At 44.3% G+C, this 10,001-nt stretch overlaps 1 protein-coding gene across 3 annotated transcripts in view; it reads right to left on the bottom strand.

Annotated features, from left to right (window-relative positions):
- TMTC4 (transmembrane O-mannosyltransferase targeting cadherins 4) overlaps nt 1-3,053 on the bottom strand; it is an 88,989-nt gene extending 85,936 nt beyond the window's left edge. For all 3 annotated transcript variants that reach the window (XM_087937923.1, XM_087937921.1, XM_026708396.2), the window contains exon 1: nt 2,888-3,053. The gene's annotated coding sequence lies outside the window, so the exon portion shown is untranslated. The remainder of the gene's footprint in view (nt 1-2,887) is intronic.
- Nucleotides 3,054-10,001: the final 6,948 nt, after the last annotated feature.

A 10,001-nucleotide genomic window follows, 5' to 3' on the forward strand; every position in this document is an offset into this window, starting at 1 on the left:
AGAGATGGGATATGGGAAGAAGAGATAATTTGCTTCATTTTAAGAGAAGATGGTAGGTTACTAAACTGTTTATATTTAAAAGACCCAGATTATTGGGGGAAATATGCTGACTCTGTAAAGTGCTTAGAGAGGGCTTTAAAAGCACTGTGAAGCGGTATATAAATCTAAGTGCTATTGCCATTGCTATAAGGGGAACTCATTTTCTATCTTTTTCCTTACTATATTATTTTTTTAGTTTGTATTAATTTTTATTCTTGTAAGTGTATTTTTTTAAATAAAATTGTCATTAAAAAGAGAATATGCCTTATCTCTTTAATATGTTGCTTGCTTTTGCAAACAAGTATATATTAGATGACAATAGTATAAGAGGGGTTTGAAATAAATGCTGGCAGCAAAATACATTTTAAAATTGTCTTCCTTTATGTCTTACTCTTACTCTTAGGCCTATCATCTCAAGGAAACAAGAAAAAAAAAATCCACTACAGTTCATACCCACAAGCTCTTTGTTTACTGAACCTAGATAACCTTGTCAAAACTTAAAATACTGGAACACAGATCTCAAGGGGCCTCCAATTTCACTTTACTGATCACAATCTGTGACCCTATATTATTGAGGGGGTGGGGGAATTCAAGCAAAACATTGCAATTCCTGTGCTAAATAAAAAAGATTTCTTAATGATTTTTTAAATTTGAGATAGCAAAAAAGGAAAGGGAAAAGAAAGAAAAACCCAGCTGTGATTTGACCAACAGATGACACCAGATCTCCCAAGTAAAGCCCTTTCTGAGAATGGGAAATAAATTAATTTGTAGTGGACATTAATTGGTTGAGTCTACAATCCAGCCACGGTTACTATAGCAATATCTTCTATATTGATTTCTATAAAAATACACAAAGTGCCATACTCGGGCTAATTATCTTCTTGTTTTTATGCTATCATTGTCATTCCCTTCTGTTTTAAAGGCAATCTTCAGGGCAAAAACGATTTAGTAGGGAGAAAAGATAAATAGGAGATTAATAACAATTTTCAGCAAGCTGTAATGGAGGTTCCCAAAGAGAAGAGCAGAATACCATCTTTTTCTAGGCAAAGAATATCCTTTGGAACTAAGTTTTGAAATTCTCCAGAATGAATTCCTCCCCCACTCTCACACACTGTAAATTTATTCAAATGAGATGTGTTATTACGCCCAAGGATATGTGTGTGTGTGTGTCCTGCATTCAGAACACACAAATGCACACACATCCTATATATCTCAACAGAAAGACTTAGGGAATTCTATTCACCTATGCGTGCCTATTTAAAAATATGTCCCATTGACAATTGGTACAAATGGTTGAACAATAGGAATAAGATTAATAGAGATAAGAAGATTGTAGATAAATGTACATAAATAAGATATTGAGATTTGTATATGTATTAATGATGCCACAGTGTTGTTAAAGATGAGAATAAGATTTTTAAAATGTGAAAAAGCATAATAAAAATAAATAAATATGTCCCATTGAATTCAATGGGATTACATGAAAGCAAGCATACACAGTTGATCAGGAACCTATCTGCACGGCACCGGCATACACGGAACTTTCTGATGTGTGACCGAAAAACTGATCATAAAATTTTAAAGTTGGAATATGTCCCATGCATACCCCTCAAATTGGAGGATTGGTTCTACACATTTTGCCAGCAGGAAATTTCCATTGTGGCAGGTGAATCCATTCCTAAGATGGACCGACCAGGAAGCCTTCATGCGGGTTGTCCCAAAGATGCTTTTTTTTCTTTTCCCCCAAGAGGCAACTGGTCTTTCTAATTTTTCTTTTAAGACGTTTCGCTTCTCATCCAAGAAGCTTCTTCAGCTCTGACTGGTTGCCTCTTGGGGAAAAAAAAAAGCATCTTTGGGACAACCATGACCTGAATCATCTGAGAATCTCCACAGACACTTAACACGGGTTCTCTATTGAGATTCTCAGTCATCCCGGTCATGATATGCTTTTTCAAGAAGCAACTGGACTTTCTTTTCTTTCTTTTTTTTCCTTCGAAGGCGTTTCTCTTCTCATCCAAGAAGCACAACTCAGGTGACTCTGAGCACCCGGACAAACCTCCAAAGGGGCTTCAACGACCCTCCAAAAAAGAATGCAAACGACCAGCTGTCTGTCTGTCTGCAAGGAGAATAAATCCTTCCATTCCCCACCATCCAGTCAGAGCTGAAGAAGCTTCTTGGATGAGAAGCGAAACGTCTTCAAGGAAAAACAAAACAAGAAAGTCCAGTTGCCTCTTGGGGAAAAGAGAAGGCGGGGGGAAGCACCTTTGGGATTTAACGCAGATTCTTTAAGCTCCTTGCAAAGACCGGCCGCGGAAGGTCGGTTGGATGCAGGTCGCCCAGGGCTATGTCCGGTAGCCTTAAAGGCCGAGGGGAGTCACCTGGGAGGTGAGCGCAGAGAAGTTTTGCGCGGCGGTGAGGTGGCGGGGTGGGTTCTTCCCGGGAACGTGGAAGGGACGCTTTCCCCGAGTCCGCCCGGCGGCAGAGAAGCAGGTCCTCGGGAAAAGATCGCGGCCGGTTAGAGCAGCGCCTCCGGGGCAGGTAAAAATAAAAAATAAAAAAAGGAGGGACCGAGCGGGCGCGGACAGGCAGGAGGACAAACGCCTGAAAAAAGTGGCGGGGAGAGCCGGACACACACACACACACACACACACACACACACACACACACCCGCCCGCGTTTGCGGTGTGGCTCCTCCGGCGATTCCTTTTGTCCTGAGCGCCGCTCTGGCGGAGGAGCCCCCTTTCCCCCGCCGCCGCACGCGGGGATCCTAGTTCCCCCCACAGCCCTGCCCGTCCCGCGGCCGCCGCCAGAAACTCCCCCCCGCCGCCTCGCCCCCGACGGGCTTTACCTGCAAGCTGGAAAAGGAGCCCGAGCGGCATCGCCCACCCGCGATGGGGAACTCTGCCCTGCCTCCCGCCCTCCCTCTCTCTCTCCTCAGACGGAGCCGGGGATGGGCGGGCCGGGGAACCGGTCGACCGAAGGAGGAGCCACCCTCGCCTTCTCGCTCCCGGAAGACAAGCACCGGGCGGATTGGCTCGCGCTCCCCCTCGCCCCGCCCCCCTTCTCCGCCCCTCCAAAGGACCGGCCCCCGCTCCTTGACGGGCGGAGTGACGTCTGTGGGGCGGGCGGGAAAGAGGCCGGGCGCGTGGGGGGGCGGGAGGGTGGGGGAGATGTGGAATCGCGTGGATTTTTTTTTTTTGATGGTGGTGGGGTGTTCTGCGTGGACGATTTAGCTGGGAATGGGAAATACAGCGCGATCCTAACTGGATGGTGTTAGCTGGGAGGGATTCTGTAGAAAAGCCTGCTACGTTCCTTAGGAATAATGCCAGGCAGGCAGTTAGGCCTTGGGGACACAGACTTACTTAAACACTACTACAGGACTACCTGTAGTAGTAGTACGTAGTTAAGTAAGTCTGTGTCCCCCCCAGGCCTAACTACCTGCCTCATCCTACGACTACATTGGAGCCCCAAATTGATGTTGCTAACCGAGAAATTTAAGCCAGCATTGCTCCGTTCCTACGATCTTTCTTGCCGCAGTGGTTAAATGAATCGTTGTTAAGTGATTAACCCGGTTGTTAAGTGAATCCGGCTTCCCCAAGTTGGCTTTGCCATTTCAGAAGGTTGCAAAAGGGGATCATGTGACACACACACCCAGATGCCACAGCTGTCATCAATATAAGTCAGTGGCCAAGCGTCTGAATTTTGATCACAGGACTATGGGGATGCTGAAGTGGTTGTCTGGCTGAAAAACAGTTGTAAGTCATTTTTTTTCAGTGCTGTTGTAACTTCAAACAGCTACGGAATGATCTGTTGTAAGTTGAGGACTACCTGTAATCCATTTACCTTGATTTTCTGGCAACAATAGAATTATTTATTGGCCAAGTGTGATTGGACACACAAGGAATTTGTCTTGGTGCAAATGCTGTCAGTGTACATAAAAGAAAAGATACATTCATCAAGAGTCAAGAATCATAAGGTACAACATAGGGTACAATAAGCAATCAAATCATACTAGAAAACAGTCAATATAAATCATAAGGATGTAAGCAACAAAGTTATAGTCATCCAGTCACAAGTGGGAGGAGATGAGTGATAAGGAGTGATGAGAAGATTAATAGTAATAGCAATGCAGACTTTGTAAATAATTGGACAGTGTTGAGGGCCTTTTGGTCATCCCGGAGCAGTTGCTCCTCCACCTGGGTGCACTGGCCTACCATGGATTGGAGGAGCTGCTCCGTGATGACCAAAGGGCCAGTCATGTGACCACTGCAGCTCTGGAATATGGGACCGACTTTCCCACCAACTTCAGCAAGCCACTGTCAGTCAAAATTCATATTAGTGGTCCACGTGATATAAAATTATGAGTTTGGTGATCCCTGAAGTCCAAAAGGTTGGCGACCCCTGTTCTATAGCGTCGTTTTGAGGGTAGGAGTTGAAACAGTTTATGTACGGGATGTGAGGGGTCTGTAAATATTTTCACAGCCCTCTTTTTGACTCATGCAGTATACAGGTCTTTGCTTGAAGGTAGGTTTATAGTAATTACATGCTCCCATGGAGCAGCGCAAGACAAGTAGAAATTCATCCAGAGAGAAGATCTTTTTTCAAATGAGATGAGTTATTGCTGTTGTTATTGTTATTATTACTGTATTATGCAATTGCCCTACCACAGGGATGGAAAATTATGAGGGCTATAAACGGTGAGGTCTTCCTCTTGGCCCCCTCCCATATTGTACTGTATTTCTTTTAGAATTTCTGAATTTCTTTTAGAACTGTCCAAGGCTGCCCAACAGTGGTGGGATTCAAATTTTTATACTACAGGTTCTGTGGGCGTTGGAGGGGAAGGATACTGTAAAACAGGAGTCTTCAAACTTGACAGCTTTAAGACTTGTGGACTTCAACTCCCAGAATTCCTCCTCCGGTCATGTTAGCTCAGGAGTTCTGGGAGTTGAAGTCCACAAGTCTTAAACTTGCCAAATTTGAAGACCCTTGCTGTAAAATCTCCATTTCCTCTCCACTCCAGGGGGAAGGTTACTGCAAAGTCTCAATTCCCTCCCCACTCCACTAACCTGCTTTCCAGCTCCGTACTCCTGTGTAGGGCAACAAAAGAAGACCCAGCTGATCAGCTGGGACTCGGGAGGCAAAGAATAGATGGGGGCGGGGCCAGTCAGAGGTGGTATTTGCCGGTTCTCTGAACTATTCAAAATTTCTGCTAGTGGTTCTCAAGAACTGGTCAGAACCTGCTGAATACCACCTCTGTTGCCCAATCTACAAGGACATTTTTTTTTAATACGTCAGAAATACAGTAGGGCTACCGGAGATTAATTTAGCTTTACAGGGTGGTGATGGGGAAAAACAGGCACCACTTGTGAAGAAAATAAAATACATGAAATTCAGCAATTTTCAACTCTAAATGCTGGAAAGTATCACGTTTTTAAAATGAAATGTGATACTCTAGGAAGCACCAACAAATTGCTGTGACTGCAATTGGCTGTATAGCCCGTGCTTAAACATTTTCGGAAATGAAAGCTAATAAATTTTTGGAAGCACCTCCTGATCATTGTTTAGTTAAACTGCTTTTAGTCCTGCTTTCCGGAATAATATTAATAGATGGCCACCATTCTGCCTTGCCTTAAACTTTTTTCCCCAGCTGCTAAAAATGCATGAGTATAACTTATTAGTAGGGTACCTGTGCTTTGCTACGAAACTATGTGATCGGGCAAATTTGGGGGGAGGAAAATAAGGGGGGGCAAATTGTGCCTCTGCCTATCAGCATCCATCGGTATTCATCTGGCTAGCATCCTGTCAGTGTGTGAGACAGTTGAGGACTGTTTGGAAACTGAAACAGTATTTGCTGTGTGAGCAAGAAGGTGACAGCAAGGAGCCTGGGCATGGCTTAGCTCAACTGCAATTGGAACATATTTTTTTCAGGTGGGGAGGGGGAGTAGAACTACTTAGCATCAGAGCGTGTTAATAATAATATAGGAAATACTAATGTTCATTAGTCATTTTGAAAAAATCCTTTCTTAGTGAGCACCTAGAAGCCAAGAAGAACCTACGTGCAGGGGTGGGGTTCAAATTTTTTAACAACTGGTTCTGTTGGCGTGGCTTAGGTGGTAGGCATGGCTTGATGGTCATGTGACTGAGTGGACATGGCTTGGTGGTCATGTTATTGGCTGGGCATGGCCAACTCAATATCACCCACATCGAGGAACGCATCTCCTCATCTGGCCTCTCGACTGTGAGATGCTGCATCAGTCGTAAGTGTGTAAAACAGTCATAAGTCACTTTTTTCAGTGCCATTGTAACTTTGAATGGTCACTCCACACAAACAAAATACCAGCAAAGGAGGGGAAGAAAACTCCAGAGAGGTTCCTGAGACAGGAAGTCTAATCCTGCCAAGAATGTAATAAGGGTTAACGGAGAGGCAGTTTCTGTAAGCAACCCCAGAATGTTTCCTTCCTGCCTTCCTTACAGGATTAGGCCAGTAATTTCTTCTAACAACCGGTTCTCTGAATTGCTTAGAATGTTAACAACCGATTCTAACGCATGATCAGGTACACATTTGATCACTTTCCCAGATTTGCCTCATAGCTGGAAATGAATAAAGTTTTAATCCCAGTTAACCTAGGCTTAATGTGGCTTTTCTTCCTTTCTCAGCTTGGAGTGATCCAGATTACATTCACGTCAAACAAAACAAATAGGGCACTGGCAGTCTTGCTGTAGTGAAAGTTGTATTCCAGAATACTTTGAGTGGAATATTTGAGTGACCAAAGCTGCACTAAAGTCTTGGCATGGCTGTTTTCACAATTAATTAAACCTTGGTATAGGAAAAGTGGCTTGGTAGAATATCTGTTGTGGTTAGCCGGCAGCAGATGCAGACGGTGGAGGAGAGCGAGGACTCAGATGAGGGGCCAGGACCATTAGGGAGTGGACTGCTGCCTTCAGAGATTGTGGGGGCTGGCAGCAGTGATGAGGTTCCCGAGGAGTCTGTGCCAAGTGCACGTGCACGCAGGATTGATCATAGGAAAGAGCAGTTACAGCAGCACAGGTGACTCAGGAGTAAGGCTGCAAGGTAATGGCCCCTCCCTCAAGAGGATAAAAGCCAGGTTTGAAGAAGCATTCTTTGCAGAAGGCAAAGATGCTCTGAAGCTCAGCTTCGTGAACATCATAGTTAGTATTTGAAAACTCTTGTCAACTAGTTCTTATCTCTGGGTTTTTGGCAGCCTTGACAAACAACTTGGCAAGGCTCTTTCTTGTCAGAGCTAATTATTTGGAAGCAGTCTTTTGTCTGTGAAGAAACAGAATTCATAGATGAAACCTTAAAAGGTGGGTGCTGCTGCCTTTGTCCTGTGTTTGCTCTCTTGGAACCAGGTTGGGTCAGAACAATATCTGATAAAAATGAATGTACTATTATGCTATGTTTACATTAAAGAAGACTAGTTTAGGACTAGAAAGAAAGGCATTCTGAATTGTCCAGGTGCTCAAGGAGCATGAGACTGCATTCAGAGTGAAAGTACTTTTGCACACAAAAAAAGAAAAGCCTGTCACATGGTTAGCTATTCCCTAAAATGATCTTTTTTCTTTTACTTCCTGCCCAGGAGGTAGAAACTGCTAAAATACTGTACATAGCAGATGCCACACAGCATGTTAAAACAGAACTGAAATGTGTGTTGCAATAATGATAAGTGGTAATATTCTCTATTGTGCAAGGATATTGCATGAAAACATATCAAAAGGCTGGCTGTAATGTCCCTTGTTTTTCTCTGTAAGAATTCTGTACAATTCTTGATAGCGTTTGTATGGTATTCCTTGCAAATTCTCTATTTATCTCCCTTATACTCCGTCATATAGAAGTGACTGTTTCGTTCCCAGTTTTAGCGAGCAGGTAATAATATCACTTTTCTAGTATTATCTTTCTGAGTTCTACTGATAGAACATTTCTTTTGGATTTTTGAACAGGCAGTCCTCGCTTAATGGTGGGTTGCTTAGCAGTGCTTTAAAGTTCCGATGGACCTGAAAAAGGTACTTATGACTCGAATTTAATGTTTTGATACCTGGGGGCCCTTGTGGTCAGATGACTGCATTTTGGGGGCTAAGCAACTGCCCTGCATTTTTGGCTATTTAACAGACTAACCGAATTTAACAGAATAACAGAGTTGAAAGGGACCCCTGGTCAAGCAGAAGACCCTATATCTGTGATGGCGAACCTATGGCACGCGTGCCACAAGTGGCATGCAGAGCCATTTGTGCTGACACATGAGCCACAGGCAAACTTAACCTCACTGCGCATGCGCGCACCTCACAGCTGATTTTTTTCAGTTGGTTTGAGACCTTTTTCGGCCTCCCAGAGGCTTGGAAAAAGCCTCTGCAAGGCTTTTCTGGACTAATTATAGGCCCGTTTTGTCACTTACTGTAATACCAGAAGTGATGAAACGAGCCTATAATTTGGCCTGAAAAGGCTCGCAGAGTCTTTTTCCAAGCCTCTGGGAGGCCGAAAAAGGCCTCAAACCAGCCGAAAAATCAGCTGTGAGGTACAGTGCAGATAAGGGGGTGGCAGGGGAGATTACGCGCACAGGCACAGGGGCTGTGGGGAGAAGGGGCGTGCATTGCATTCTGGGTGCTGGCATGTGAGTGCGTGTGCACTGGTGCATGTGCAATTTTTGGCACAGGAGCTCAAAAAGATTAGCCACCACTGCCCTATATGATTTCAGACAAATAGTTGTCCAACTTCTCCATAAAAACTTCCAATGTTGGAGCACCCATAACTTCTCGAGGCAAGTTGTTCCACTGATTAATTGTTTTAACTGTCAGGAAATCTCTCCTTAGTTCTTGGTTGCTTCTCTCCTTCATTAGTTTCCATTCATTGCTTCTTGTCCTGCCCTCAGGTGCTTTGGAAAATATGTCAAACCCACCCCCTGCTTCTTTGTGGCAGCTCTTTAGATATTGGACCACTACTATAATATCAACCCAGTCCTTCTTTTCATTATACTAGACATACCCAATTCTTACAACTATTCTTTATATGTTTTAGTCTCCAGTCCCCTAATCATCTTTGTTGCTCTTCTTGGCACTCTTTCTATGGACTCAACATCTTTTTGTATCACGCAGGTGAAAACTGATGCAATATTCCAAGGGTGGTCTTACCAAGGTATCATAAACTAGTATTAACACTTCATACGATCTTGATTCTGTCCCCCTGTTAACACAGCCTAGGACTGCGTTGGCTTTTTTCGCAGCTGCAGCACACTGCTGGCTCATATTTAAGAGATTGTCCACTTCATATCCCTTTTGCAGTTCCTACTATTGAGCTAGGTATCACCAGTGGTGTCTTTTAGTCCAGTGGTGGCTAACCTTTTTCAGCTCCCTTGTGCGCCATGCATCTCTGCGAATGAGCGCACGATCCCACCTCGCACACCACACACCTGCGCATATGCATGCAATTCTCCCTTTGCGTGCAGCGCATCTGCGCATAAATGCACGTCTCCCCGCATCCCTCTCCACCCCCTGTGCATGCGTGCCAGATACCTGACAATTAGCTGTCAGGCGGCGGCGCACACGCATGTGCAGTGTGGCTCTTCCGGGCAACCTCTCACATGCCGGTGGAAATGGTTCTGCGTGCCACTTCCGGCACGCATGGCATAGGTTTGCCAACATGGACCTAGTCTGTACCTGTGCATTTGGTTTTTCTTGCTAAATATAGACCTTTACGCTTCTTACCACTGAATTTCATCTTGTTAGATAGGGCCCAGTGTTCATGTCAATCAATCAATCAATCAATCAATCAATCAGAATAGAGCTGGAAAGGACCTTGGAGGTCTTCTAGTCCAACCTCCTGCTCAAGCAGAAGACTTTATATCATTTCAGACAGGTGGCTGTCTATTCTTAAAAACCTGCAGTGATGAACCACCTGTAACTTCTGAAGGCAAGCCTGTCAATATACTTCTGTTATCCTGAGCCTATCT

The sequence above is a fragment of the Pseudonaja textilis genome, chromosome 8, assembly GCF_049901715.1.
Source record: "Pseudonaja textilis isolate UNSWEBS1 chromosome 8, rPseTex1.2, whole genome shotgun sequence".
Lineage (NCBI taxonomy): Eukaryota > Metazoa > Chordata > Lepidosauria > Squamata > Elapidae > Pseudonaja > Pseudonaja textilis.